The sequence below is a fragment of the Camellia sinensis genome, chromosome 2, assembly GCF_055761805.1.
Source record: "Camellia sinensis isolate YWXY chromosome 2, ASM5576180v1, whole genome shotgun sequence".
Taxonomy (NCBI): Eukaryota; Viridiplantae; Streptophyta; class Magnoliopsida; order Ericales; family Theaceae; genus Camellia; species Camellia sinensis.
In genome coordinates this window covers 115,711,578-115,727,395 of record NC_138962.1, presented here as the reverse complement: position 1 = coordinate 115,727,395, position 15,818 = coordinate 115,711,578, and positions in this window count along the sequence as shown.

The following is a 15,818-nucleotide window of genomic DNA, read 5'->3' as shown; positions in this document are numbered from 1 at the left end:
TGGAAAAATCATGGATCAATCCATCAAAACAATGAGCTAAAGAAGAAATTGAAAAATTAAACTGAGAATTGAAATAGAACTGAAATACTAGAACAATTTTTTCAGCAAAATGAACCTCGCTTTTGCTTCGAATTAGGAGATGACTTCTTCGTAGTGAACCACTAAGTATCCAACTTCTCGATCTCTAATCTTCATCAAACCTCAACTCACTCTACTATTACTCCATCTTCTATCGATTTGTAACACCCTCAAAAATCCCCAAATTCATCTACTTAAAATCAACAGTGACTCAATGCTTAACACACACATTTCGAGAGAGAGAGATCAAGAAGATATTGAGAGATTCATACCAGTTTGTGAGACCGAGAGAGAGAGAGAGAGAGAGAGAGAGAGAGAGAGAGAGAGAGAGAGAGAGAATGATCAGTGTTGTTTGTGAAGAGACTAGGGCAAATGTAAGGAAGAGAGGAAAATAAATAAAGGAAAATAGGGAATAAATTGACTATTTGCGACTGCTAGTATGGTGGTCACAAGTTATATGGTAGCAAAAAGTCATTTTTCTAGTAGTGTCATGATATTTTTTTTCATGATCGCTAACATTAGTCAAAAAAAACAAAAAAAACAAAAACAAAAAGAAGACAAAAACTATTGGTAATGTAGCCAAAGAAAGAATTGATGGATAATTTCAATTATGCATATATGATATACATATACATACATACATTTTAATTGATATATATATAGTACATGTTTATATATATAGGAAGGAGTGTGTATCTATATATATAAGCGGTGCTTTTGCATGGAAGGCTTTTTTTTGGTATCGATTTTACCCTTCTATTTTGCGGAGGGTCAACATTGTTTTGCTAGGAATGGATCCAGATTTAGCTAATGAATAGCACAATAGAGCATTAGTAGTTTTGGGTTAAATTACTTCTTTGGCTTGTTTACATTAACTATCACGTCCCGAAAATTTACACCATAAAGATTCACCAACTCCCATTGTTAAACGTAAACATAAGTAAGTTTTCAATATTAACATCATCTATAAATCTCCAACATTTGTATTCATTGATCATTAAGAGATTTACAAAAGATATTCCATATGCAAATATACATTCAACATCCCTAGTATATGAATTTATAGCATGTGACATAACAAGTTAGGTACAAATAAATGCTCTCAATGGTTACAAATTCCAATGCTTAAACACAAAAGTGGTTTCTGAATCCATACATAATAAGCCCATGGCTTATCAAAAATAATTACAATAAAGAAAATAGCATCGTGCTCTAAAAACATATCCCACGCCTCTAACTCGGCGGGACCACCACATCCTTTCCTGCATAAAATCCCATGGGGTGAGCACAAAGTCTAGTAGGAAAATCTCAACAAAGTATATACATTTTATACAATCTCATAGGATGAATGCATATGTCATGCCATGTTTCAGAAACATAAGTCTTTAGCATTTGAAACTATTGTCTCAACCTTAAGAATTTAACAATTCAATAATTTCAATGTAATTCAAAGGGGCAGTAAATACGACTCAGGTAATCCCCAGAGGTTGATGTTTGCAAGTAGACATAACAAGCACTACCAATCCCCACTTCATCGGTAGCTAACAGGAAGGCACGTGGACTCTGCGCGTGTTTTCAGTCTTTCATCATGGATACTCAGGCCAACTTAACCAATACTAACTGCAACCCCTATCCAGACTTACTAACATAGTTACCCTAAAAACAATCAATATGATCTTGTTTCACAAAACAATTTCCTTTCTCAAAACAATACATTTTTCCAAGGCAATATTTAAATTCAATTGTATCAATGACAAAATTGAATGATTATGCAAATGCCCAATGCAATAATAACGTTCCATTTAAACATCTCAACAATGCCAATTCGAAAAGTGATAATAATTTAATCAAGTGTCAATGCAATATATTTTTATATCAATGCCTTGAAATGTCTCAATTTCTCCATTCATCTACACAATCCTCCATTGCGATCAAATTTCTACATCTCTTATCAATATAATATCATAGTATATTTTTCCCAAGAGACAATATAACAATAACAACATTCATGAGTTCTCCACATGTTAAACATCATTTTTTTAGCATTTGTTCTTCCACAATAATAACAATACGCTCAAGCTTTTCAAATCACTTCATTTGATACAACTATAGAATTTCCTCCATCATTTACTCCCATGGTAAATTATTTTGCCAATCTCACAATTTTTTCCCAAAATTTCCAAATTCTAGGGTTCTCATAAAAAATAAAGTTTTTGTTCCATTTTTTAAAAGATTTGTCTAAAACAACACTCACACCTTAGAACATACTCATATTCTCAAGAGTTTTGGGAAAAATACATGAAATCAACTCCTAACATCATCTAGGGTTCAACAACCCAAAATCATAACTCAAAAACATGATGAAGTACTCAAAACATGAATAAACTTGCAAATATATATAACCCAAAGATTATCCTTACCTCAAGATTTGGAGAGGAAGAGGATGAAACCCTAGAAATCAAAGTCGACAAAAACGCAATCCAATCGGTCATAATCGTAGCCCTCGTTGCCCTCTTCGATTTGGTGTAAGAAGCCCCCTCAAACTCTTGAAGATTTGAGCTAAATCTCAGAGAGAAGTTGAATTTTTGGTGTGTTTTTAGAGAGAAGGAAGATTTGAGACAAAAACACTTTTGGCATCAATTTTGAGGAAAAGAGCACAAAAATCGAGACAGACAAACTGAAATCTGCTGGTGCAGTTTTAATTCCGCATGAGCATAAATTTTCTCCTTAAGGGTGGAATGCTCCAGAGAGCTGCCTAGAAATTTCACCAAAAATCTGCTCAAGCGAGACCCAAAATCATCTTGAGTGGTTTCCCGCCTAGAAAACCTAGAAAATTTTGGAAAATCCTGTGAGGATCCATGCTGGCGGTTTTCAAATCCGCACGAGCGATTTTGCCCAAAAACTCAGAAAAATGATTTTGTAACCCAAGATAAGTTCTAATGCCCAAAACTCAAAAATTTCAACCCAGAAAAGTTAAGAGAGGTTAAGTAGGAATAGGAAAGGAATCTCAATGACCCGATTCGGTAACACAGCACTGAAAGAAATGCATACAACTCAAGCCCAAAACCCCGGGACATCACATTAACAATATTAGTTTATATGTTGGTAGGGCTTGTTGTAATTGTGTTTGTTTTTCAAGTTTTTTTTTTTTTTGTCCATAAAGTTTTGATAGCTTTAATTATTTAAATTTACTACTTTATCCATACTGATAGTTATATGTTGTGGCCGTGTGCAATATGGTGTGTGGTATTCACAACTTGTGGTGGTATTCAAATTTTTTTAACATAATTTTGTATGAAAAATATTAGAGATTTATAATTTAAGTATTACAATTTACTCATAATGATACGGTAAATTATGAGTCTCAATTTTTTCCCAAATCTTCTAATCTTAAGAGTAATTCCAATGATGAAACTTAAATTAATTTTGTCAATACAAACAATTAGTACCTAATTATGGGTTACACATGTCCAATTAAGCTAATTTTTTAAAATAAATAATATACTTCATGAACCCTATAATATAAATGATTTAATATGTTTAATCTTCTATTGGAAAGCAAAATCTTTTTCATAATAATAATTTCAAATAATATTTAATTAATTGAAATGAAGGCTAACTGCCATTGAATTGAAATAAAATTCTTCTTCTTCAATCTCGACCAAAAAATCAAATTAACAAAAAATAAATAAATAATACTATACAAGTCCCCTGTGCCTTGCATCCGCCTACTTCACTACAAAACAAACAAAAATTCATTTAAACAGCGATTTTAAAAAACCAAATCAAATAGACTTTTTTTTTTTTTAATATTAGAATCTGACCCTTTTAACAAATTAAACTATAACTTTGTAATTTTATGAGAATTGACTATTTTAGTTGACACAATTAAATAATTAACAAATAAAGTCTCACGTAACATAAATTTCAGAAATCATTAAAAATTATTTGTGAAATTTGTCATGTTTTGCATATAAATAAAAAATAAAAAATAAAAAATGAAATTAGAAATCATAACATCTATTAGTTTAAGTTGTTGTTACTAGTTCTATATATTTGCATTCTTATTATAAATAAATATATATACGGGTAATGTTATAGTACACATCTCTAAAAAAATAAGTGCTATATAGTCATTCTTCTTTAACCTTTGCCAAATAATCATTACTATATTTCTATAAAAAAACACTATCTTAAAATATTAAAAAAAAAAAATTAATTAAAAAAAAAAGTTGTGCCACGGGCCAACCAACCTTGTATATATATAGATGTGTGTGCGCGCGCGCATGGTTTTAATTTGGAAAAATATTTTGATTATAATCTACAAAATAGAGGCAGTAGGTATGTAAAAATGAAAAATCTTTTTGGGTTGATTCTTTTAGCTAAAAGAAGGGGAAAATGTCTCATAGCTCAAATTTTGTGGCTCAAAAGTGGCTCAAATGGCCAAAACGACGTCGTTTTGGCTATTTTTATGTTGTTCTGTACTTAAAACGACGTCGTTTTGACCATTTGAGCCACTTTTGAGCCACAAAATTTGAGCTACGTAGCATTGTCGATAAAGTCAAAATTTTGGTTCTGATTGTGATGGCATAAAAAGGAAAATTTAAGAAAAAGGTCAGGGTAGTACAGAGCTTTTACAAATATTCTTCACAGAGTTGGTTTTTCCCTTCACTCCAAATTATAAGGGGTTAAGTGTATATTTCTAAACTATAAGGAGCTAGTGTGTTTTTCAGCCAAGTCACAGGGAGGTTAAATGTAATTAACCCTTCAAAAAAATGCGAACATTTACACTTCATATATTGAAGTTTCAAAAATATCTAATAAGTTTGAACATTCAGCATTTTTTATTTTGAAAATTATTCGAAAAAAAATTATGGTCTCGTTTGGGAAGTTGGCAATTTTAGTACGCTAAAACTTTTGTATTTAGAAAGATATTTGGATTTTTTTTTTTTTTTTTTGTAGTTGGATGTGATTTTTGTGAGAAAAAAACTAAAATGATTATGAGTTTGATATGACATTTTGTCTTATTGGCTATTTTAGCCTATTTTGTCTTTTTATAGATTTTAGTTAAAAAATAAAAAATAAAAAAAATCCTTTTGCCAAACAGGGCCTATATAAACTTTCACATTTTCTTTACATAAACAAAAAACAAAAATCATCAATAAAAAGTGTATACCCCAAAACTAAGCCTAAATTTAGAAGAAAAGTTGCAAAGTTTGCCCTTCCAATTTTGTCATCTCTAAGCAAAGCCCTTATTGAATGGATATCTTTGAGTAGGAGAAATTATTTTCACACACTTTTTAATTTTTGTGTACACCCTTAATAAAAAAAATTATTATAATTTTACCATAAAACAAAATGACTATAACGGATATCAATATACAATTACAAAATGACCAAACAAAAAACCAACATGAACAACCCTAGAAAATCGAAATTCTCATCCAATAAGCCAAAAAACCATCTGGGTAGTTCTTAGAATCCCAATTTGAATATGATGCCTTGCACTTCCCTCCTTTATTAATGTAAGTTGATGCTTGTACTTGTTTATTTTTCATCAATAAAGTTTCCCTTCTTCTTTGCTGATCAAAAAAAAAAAAAAAAAAAAAAGTCAATAAAATGGACAAAATTACAATCACTGTGCAATTGTTCGCGTAAGGAACTGATATTAGATTGTTCAAAAAAAAAAGAAAAAAAAGAAGAAGAAAAACAATAGTGTTTTAGCGAGTAAGAAATACTCACCCTTGACCAAGAAGATCAACAATCTGCCAAAAAGGTTGTGCTTTTTTGGGTTTGAATGTATCTGAAGAATCAGCTAGTGTCCGCAATTTTATTTTTTTGTGTAAAAATAAAAATAAATAAAATGAGTTAGTTTTTAAGACGGGTCGGTTTGCGGGGGATGGAGATACACATTCTTTATTTTCAAAAATGCGGTGGACTTCAATGTAGGTCTTTAATGGAGTCATGTTTTGCTAGAAAGTGTTGGATTGCCAAAAGATATCTGAGATCATCAGAGTTGGTCCTTAGGAAAAGCTGTGCATAGTGAATGATTTAGAGGTTTTAAGGTGTAGTATGTAAAAATACCTATTTAGTGGTGTGTACATATTATGAGTCAGGCATAATGTATGGAATGAGAATAATAACATATAATTAAATTCATAAATGTGTAAATTGAGATATGATATATAAAAAGAATAAAGGGTGTGTGGAAATATAATTTCCCTTTAAGTAGGTAACGCTACAACAAGTTGGAGAGTTATTTGTTATTCCACTTTATTAACTTTCTATAGCGATTTTGGTTGGACCTGACCCATTTGTTGTTTTAGATCTGGGTTTCATTGTCCTACATAGTTATCCATGTCTTGTTTCCCTTTATATCTCTTTGAGTTTGGCTTTTGGTATGTGTTGATTGCGTTTGGAACAAATTGGTATCTTTTTTTTTCAAACTTTTGTTGCCCATATTTTTGTTCCTTTGCTCGAGCGCCACTTCTTGCGCTCGAGCGGTCTTTGTGAACCTCCAGTAATTTTGCAGGTCTGCAAAAATATTGGGAGTTTGTATTCTTCACTCGAGCGACGACCTCTGTCTGTAAAACTACTGGGAGTTTGTATTCTACGCTCGAGCAAAGCTTCTTGCGCTCGTGTGATAAAACTTATTGTGTCTGGTCGCTCGAGCGATACATCTTGTGCTCGAGTAAACTATGAGTATATCAGTTCATAAACAGCCCCTTTTGAGTCACTTTTTCACCTCTCTCTCTCTCTTTAAACATTTCAAAACCCTAATATCTCTCACTCTCTCTCTAAAACCCATCTATTTCCCTTGAATATACATAGATCCGTCGATCTTTTCACCAATGTCCCTTTGTTAAAAAGGTAGAGCTTGATGAGGGCTTCGTTCTAATTGGAGCAAAGTTGATTTTCGACATCTTTGAGAGTCCACCCCTCCTTTAATCATCTTCTAAGCTTGAGGTAGGGATACTTTCCACACTTTTTTTATGAGTTTTAACTTAGTTATTTGTTATTTCTAAACAATATTGAGATTGTTGGAAGATTTGGAATAATCTAGGGTTTTGGGTAAAAATCAAAAGAGGTTTATTTATTTATTTATTTATTTATAAATGGATCATTGAAAATGACTTTGATATGGAAAATAATGTTGAGTTGGGAATAAATAGTTGATTTTGATCTTTGGGATTGATTTTGGAAAGGAAAACTATTTTGCCCTAAATGCTTAAAATGTTGATTTTATATAAATTATGAAATTGATATTGAATTTGTGAAATTGGATTGAGGTTGATGAAGATGGTGGAGTTAGATATGTATTGTCACTCACCTCTTGAAAATTTGGAGAGTTTATCTTTGTTGATGATTGTATATCTGTTTAGAAATATTTGTTTTGAGCTATCGGTCGAGGATAACTATGATTGTGGTAGAAATTACATGTGAATTAGGAGAATTGAAACTATTTTCTCATTCATTTGCATTGAGCACTATCTTACGCTTATACATTAGAAATGTTACTATTTTGAGAATATGGGTGAATCTGAGAAGAAATTGTTGTTACATCAAATAAGTTGGCCTGTGTGTCCAATGTGAAAGTCCCGAAAATCATGCGTGTACATGGGTGCCGATCCCGCAGACAAAATTTCCGCGAAATGGTAATAGTAGTGCTTGTATAGCCTACGTTTACATGGGTTCCAGTTTGCGGTTTCCTTCAAACAAAATTTCAAAGAAAGGTTATATTGTTTTGAAATTCCAAGAGCATGATTCAAACCCTATCTTTTTCTTCCAAGGGAAATGATTTATGATATTATTATGGCCTTGCATAGTTTTGGAAAGAGATATAAAAATGTTTTGGCACAAGCATTGCATATGCATTCACTTTATATCTTTGTTAAGATTCATATACTGTGTTAGATTATTTATACTGGGTTTTGGCTCACCCTATGTGGGAAAAATATTGCAGGTGCTGATGATATGCCTCCTCCAAGACAATAGTTTGGGAAGACTTGAGAAGAGAGCTTCTTTTGTCTATTTGCTATATTTATTTTTGTACAAGCTGAGGGCATTAATTGTATTAGACTTAAGTCCACTTTTGTTGTAACCAAGCATCCTCTTGGAAATCTGTAAGCCTTTAGGGCATTTCTTATTTGTCTAACTTTCATCTTGTCACTCTATCATTTTAGTATTTTGTAAAGCTTAATTATAAGTCAATGAAAAATAACTACTTTATTATTGTGATCACTTATTGATGTTGAGTATGGGTTGTAGTAATTATTTTGGGGCGTTAAAGCGTACCGAGTTTGAATACTTTAGGTATGTGGGAAGTGGTTATTACCATAATGGGTTTGTCTCGCTTGATAGAGATATTGGTATGTATGGTATGCTTATGTGGTTATATAGGTATGTGATTTAATTCCTAAGATATTGATTAGGTCTACGGGTTTTTAGAAATCTTATTAGAAGAGCACTTGATCACTGTTGTTTCTAATTGAAACTCTGGCAATGCCACGGGACGATCATTATTTAGGAAGGAAATTCGTATGTGTTTATGTGACTACGTACTTATGTGGAGTGAATTACTAACGTGAGTGAGTTAGCTTCGGCATATTTGTAAATGTGCTAATCTTTTTGTTACCTTCATTAGGATGTTCGGACATGGCCTTGGTGGTGGTAGGCGTGGTAGGCCCAGAAGGCATGAGGTGCCTTTACCGAATGAGGTTCCAGCACAAGAGGGAGGGATTGGTCAGGCCAATGTGGTCGAACCAGTTGGTTAGCAGGCCATGGGTGCTTTGGCCCATGAGATGGCTGGAGCTTTGCGGGAATCTATGGACATTCTTTGAGCTGAGAATTAAGTCCAGGCCCAAGTTGCTGAAGTAGGGCTGTCCTTCTTGAAGATGGAGTTTTTTTCGATCGAATCTGGACGAGTTTTTAGGTGTGGATAAGTGGTTAGAACAGATGGTGAAGATGTTCAAGATGATTGGCATTGAGGACGACGGTTTGAGAGTGACCTTTGCATCCTTCCAACTGAAGAGAGATGCGGGTCAATGGTGGAAGTATGCGCGTGGGCGTAATGGGGTGACTTGGAAAGCCTTTGTCAATGCTTTCCAGGACAAGTACTTGCCTCTCACTGCTAGGAAGAAGTTGAGAGATCAGTTTTTGAAGCTCAAGTAGCTTAGTTTGCCAGTAGCCGAGTTTGAGGCAGCTTTCACAAGCCTTTTTAGATATGCACTGAAACTCGTGGCAATAGAGGAACGTTGTTGTATCGAGTTCGAGAAGAGATTGAGGAGCATGCTTCTTTTTAAGGTAGCTGGGTCAATGATTAGAGACTATGGACACCTTGTGGAGGCGATGACTCATCTTGAGACCATAGTTCAGGCAGAGGAGGAGTGGATGAGGGGCTCCAAGAGGAGTCAAGAGGTGTAGGGGGAGAGTCGAGACAGTAAGAGATAGAGAGGTCCCGCTCCACAACAGTCCCAAGTTGCACAGTCTAGATCCACCTTTCCTGTGCCGAGTTCAAGTTTAGGAAGAGGTAATTCGGGAGGTTTCTCTTATTACAAGTATGGCCAGTTGGATAACAAGTCTTCAGCTTGCCCGCAGAGAAGAGAAGGACAACAGTCTGCGTCGCTTGCGGCTCGTTCTTAGAGCCAGAGTCAGGGGAGAGGGCAGTTGCCTACTTGTTATTAGTATAGGCAGTCAAGGCATGTGAGGAGGTTTTGCCCTTAGTCAGGTGGCACACTTGGTGCGTCTAGTTCGAGGCAAACATAGAGCAACTAGCCCACATAGTCAGCACATGCCTCGAGGGCTAATCAAGGAGCCTCTTCAGCTCAGTCAGTGCATCAGACTTATGCTCCGAGAAGTGAGCAGGTGGAACAGAGACCTATGGGTCATGCGTATGTTATTACCATGCTAGACTTAGTGCTAGCGCCTTCAGTTGTGAGAGGTACTTTCTTGTTATGCAATTCTATTGCCAATGTGTTAATTGATACAGGTGCATCCCATTCTTTTATTTCGTTTGCATTTACATGAGCATTGGGGTTAGAATTAGCTCGGTTAGCATCTCCACATAGTTTAGAGTCACCTATTGGTAGTGAGATTATTTTGGAACAGGGGTGTCAGGGTTGTGAAATAGAGGTTGTCGGTCACTGACTCCCTTTTGCATTTGTGTTGATTGACATGTCAAGTTTTGACGCCATATTGAGTGTGGACTAGTTGTCATCGTATTGAGCTATCATAGATTGTTACCATCAGAGGGTTACTGTGTGTACCTTAAGTGGTGATTGTTTTTATTTCATGGGGGACAGAACCGATAGAACTTCATCGTATGTATGTGATCCGCGAGGTCAGAGTGAGCTTAGTTACCTTCTTGCAAACGTCTTGGGTAATGAGTGTGACGAAGTCCGAGTTGATTTGCCAAGGGTAAGTTGTGAACACCCAGATGTTTTTCCTGAGGATCTCACTAGTTTACCACCTCATCGTGAGATTGAGTTATCTATTGACTTAGTGCCTGGCACGTCACCGATTTCTATGGCACGATATAGATTTGCACCTGCCGAGTTGAGCGAGTTGAAAATTCAACTCTAAGAATTGCTAGATAAGGGTTTTATTCGCTTTAGTACTTCGCCTTGGGGAGCACCGACTTTCTTTGCCAAAAAGAGAGATGGTGCATTACGACTTTATATTGATTACCGGAAGTTGAGCTGGATAACTGTTAAGAATAAGTACCCAATGCCACAAATAAATGATTTGTTTGACTAGTTGAAGGGGTCTTGTTGTTTCTCTGAGAAAAACTTGAGATTGGGTTATCACCAGTTGAGGGTAAGGGAGGAAGATATCTAGAAGATGGTATTCCATACACGGTATGGCCATTACGAGTTCTTAGTAATGCCCTTCGGGCTAACCAATGCACCGGCCGTGTTTATGGATTTGATGAACCGAATTTTTCGTGAGTTCTTAGAACACTTTGTAGTCATTTTGGTGGATGACATCTTGATTTACTCACCCTTTGAGAAGGAGCATGGGGAACACTTGTGAGTTATGCTTGAGTTTCTTAGAGCCCACAAATTGTATGCTAAGTTCGGGAAGTGTGAGTTTTGGTTAAAGGAAGTTAAGTTCTTAGGTCACATAGTATCCAGGGAAGGAGTGACTGTGGACTCTTCTAAGATAGAAGCAGTGCAAAATTGCGAATAACCCAAGAATGCCTTTGAGATCCATAGTTTCTTGGGGTTGGCGGGGTATTATCGTCGGTTTGTGAAGGATTTCTCTAAGTTAGCCTCAACTTTGACTAGACTAACGAGAAAAAGAATCAATTTTATGTGGAATAAGACTTGTGAGAAATCTTTTCAAGAGCTTAAGGTTAGACTTACCACTACACCAGTGTTGATTATTCTGGAGAGGGATTTGGGCTATTCTGTGTATTGCGATGCTTCACGGGGAAGGTTTGGGTTGTGTTTTGATGCAAGAGGGAAATGCAGTAGCATATAGCTCACTCCAGTTGAAAATATATGAGAAGAACTATCGTACCCATGATTTAGAACTGGTAGATGTGATCTTCGCCTTGAAGATTTGGAGGCATTACCTTTATGGTCAGAAGTTTGAGGTGTTTTTTGATCATAAGAGTCAGAAGTACCTATTTTCACAAAAAAATCTGAATTTGAGGTATAGGAGGTGGATGGAGTTTATGGAAGACTATGACTTTGAGTTGCACTATTATCTAGGTAGGAAATCCATTAGCAGTGTAGCTTGTATTGTCATCCGAGAATAAGAGATGTTTGGCGAGTTTGACTTGCATCTGGGCGAGTTCGTTTAGTCTGCAGCTTTGTTTTCTGTAGTTGGACAACTTACACTTGCAACCGAGTTATAGAAGCATAGAGCGGTGACCTTGAGGTAGAATCTCTCAGGGAGAAGATCTCTAGTGGGAAGGTAGAAAGATGCTTGAATGTGTATTTTGACTCGAGTGCTAGATACCTTGACCATATTTTCATGTTGGAGTCTTGTTAAGAGGAGGTACTCTGAAAGTTTCATCATTCACACCTTGCGGTGCACTCAAGAGGCACAAAGATATATCACAATCTTAGTCGTCAGTTTTGGTGGAAGGGGATGAAGAAAGATGTAGCCATGTTTGTCTGGAGGTGCCTTACTTGTCAACAAGTGAAGGTCGAGCATCAGAGGCCAACGGGTTTGTTACAATCCTTGCCTATAGTCGAGTGGATGTGGGAACATGTCAAGGTGGATTTTGTTGTAGGTCTTCCGAGGACTCAACGAGGTAACGACGCCATTTGGGTGGTAGTTGACCGATTGACCAAGTCAGCGCACTTTGTACTTATGTGCACGAGTGACTCGATAGATTATCTAGTTGACATTTACATTAGGGACATAGTTCAACTTCATGGGGTCCCGGTGACTATTGTTTCAGATAGAGATCTACGTTTTACAGCTCAGTTGTGGTAGAGTCTACAAAATGCCTTGGGCACTAGGTTGACTTTTAGTACCGCCTATCACGTCCCAAATTTTTAATTACTCGGAAACATTACCAAAAGCCTGTAATTTAGGTCCATTTTTTTTCTTATATATCTATTACCCTTGAGTAATAGAACCATAATAATATATGTTCTCTCTCTCAATGGATACAACAATAACAATAATACATGCCAAGCTTCTGTTACGGAGTTACAAATAAATAATTATAAACATCAATGTGCAAAATTCATTTCCTTCACATCTACTATGAGATTACACATAAGAGATACATGGACTCCATAACTCTTCAACTAATGAATCCGAATTTCCCTTCCTGAAAAAAAATAAAACAACGAGAGGTGAGCACTAATGCCCAGTAGGAAAGCTCAGAATAACTATCACATAGATAGAAATAATCATGCATGAAGAGTGATACCATATAGTAAGGTGACGTTTTGTAAGTTCAAAATATTATACGTAGAGTATCCTTTTTTCTTAAAATTTCATTTGAACACTTAAGAAAACTCCCTGCCATAAATGTTGCTCCTCATCATTAGGAAGCCATAAATTCTCTTTGAAAATAAGTACACTTAAGAAAGAACATCATCTTAAATTTATTAACCCGATTCCAAATTATTCCTCATTTCATTTCTATTTTAATATTCCTTATTTCATTTCCGTTTTCCCCTTATACTATTTCCAATTACTACAACAACATAACACCAAAATCCAAATTTCCTTTATATTCAAAAAGACGATCCTCATACACTTAACTCCCACTTGTCTAATAATTACATCACATTAACATTTACATTATTAATTAGAGTTCAAACATAACACAGGAATAACAAACCCTTTTTAATTCAATTTCTCAATTATTTACAAAGAAAAACTCATAATCTTCCCTTATAGTCACAAGCAATCCAATGAGATCATCATCACCAACCTTTAATCCAATTACCATTTCATTTTCTATTCTTTCAAATAATGTCATATCCAATACCGGATCCATTAACAAGTCATCTCCATGAGTCACACGCTTTACCGGTCTCAAGCCGAAAGGAATGCGGAACCTCACGCTTTACCTGTCACAAGCCAGAAGGAAAAACCTTAACATATCCTAACATACCACATGCTTTACCGGGCGCTACTCCTGAAGGAAGGCGGAACCTATTTTAACGCCACGCTTTGCCGGCTCAAAATATAGCGGGAAACGAACCCCGAAATAACATTACATTGTTAATTTGGGACTCGTGTATCGAGTCGATGAGAATGGATGACCGAAGAATAGGTTATGGAGATGGATTTGTAAGAATAACATTGTTATGAATGATTTAATGTTGATTTTGAACTTAATTTGTAATTTTGAGGACAGAATTCTTTAAGAGGGGAAGGTTATAACGATTCCAGTTTTGACCCGTCACCTATTATATTCTGGACTCGAGTTTATGATTTCTGAATGTTGTTCATTGTCTTTTTCTCTTTATTCCTCCCTAAATTTGGTTGTTTGTGCATTTTGAGTGTGTTTAGTAAAGGTTGGTTACTTAGTTTTCAAACCTTGCGCTGCCCAGAATTTTGGTCTTCCGCTTGAGCAGGCCTTCTTGCGCTCGAGCGGGGTTTGCAAACACTTAGTACTTTGCACGTCTGCAAAATACTGGAGGAGTGTTTTACACGCTCAAGCGACGTTTCCTATGCTCAAGTGGGTGGGCGCTCGAACGTCCCTTCTTGCTCTCGAGTTGTTTGTCTATTGTCTGCAAAAAATACTGGACGTGTGTATTCTGTGTTCGAGCGGATCTCTTTTGAGCTCGAGCAGAACAAATTTTTGTGTTTGACGCTCGAGCGTAAACTCTTCCGCTCGAGCGGACTGTACGTATGTCAGGTCCCGAAAGTGACATTTTATATTTTTTTCATCCTTCTCTCTCTCTAAAACTTTCTAAAAACCTAAATCTTGACCCTCTCTCTCTCTAAAATACCCACTCTCTCTACATTTTGTCATAGATCCTTTGATCTCTTCACCCTAGTACCTTTGAGAAAAAGTTGGAGCATCTCAAGATCTACATTTTGAACCGAATAAAGTTGGGTTTGAGCGTCTTTGGAGTTCCACCTTTGCTTTGCTCATCTTCTTTGCTTGAGGTAGGGATTTTCTACACTTTGTTATGATTTTTAACTTAGTCATTTGTGGTTGTGTAACAATGGTGGGATTAGGGAGTATTTTGAGCCCAACCTAGGGTTTGGGTGAAATGTGAAAGATGGGTTTTTGGTGGAAATGAAATAAATTAACATGGGGTTTGAAAATGAAGCTATGTTATGTCAAAATGGGTAATTTTGGTATTTAGATTGGTATTTTGAAAAGAGGGATATTTGCCCTAAATTGATTATCATATCTATTTTGTATAAATAGTTGAAATTGGTATTGCAAACATGAAATTGAGTGAGTATTGGAATAGATGGTGAAATCATATTACTTCTCATCTTTAGGAATTTTGGATAATTTATCTGCCTTGAGATTGTATATCTGTTTAGAAATATCTGTATTGGGCTATCGGTGGAGGATAGCTTTGATTGTTGTAGAAATTGCATATGGATTAGGTGAATTGAAACTAATCTCTTGTTGGTTATCATTGAATATGACTATGATTATATACATTGCATATGTATGATTGTTTGGGAGAAGAAATTGGATGTATTCCATGTGTGTTTATGTGTTTATATACATTGCATATGTATGATTGTTTAGGAGGAGAAAGAGGATGGACTCCATTATAATTAAGTTAGCCGGAGTGTCTTGGGTGAAAGTCCCGAAATTTATACATGGGTGCTGATCTCGCAAATGAAATATCCGTAAAATGTCAATTGGAAGTGTTTATGTGTTGATCGTGAAGTTGTTGAACCATTGAGTTGTAGTACCATTGAGTTGTAGTCTCGTTTGGGTTATTGACAAAAATAATGAAGTTGGCTCATGCATTGAAACGTATTGAGGAAAAAGAATGAAATGAAACATGGACTTGATATTTGATGACTATATGAAATGTGAACGTTTTATCCCTAGCATTGTATATGCACATTGCACATATACCTTTGTTAAATCTCATATATTGTGTTAGATTATTCCTACTAGGCTGTGGCTCGCCCTATTTGGGAAAAACATTTTTAGGTATTGATGGCTTGCCTCCGCCAAGACAATAGCTTGGAAGGGCTTTGGGAGCACAAGCTTTTTTGTTTTGGATTGTATATTTTGTAGAGCTGAGGGCTTTATTTGTATGAGATAGTCTCTCTTTTGTTGT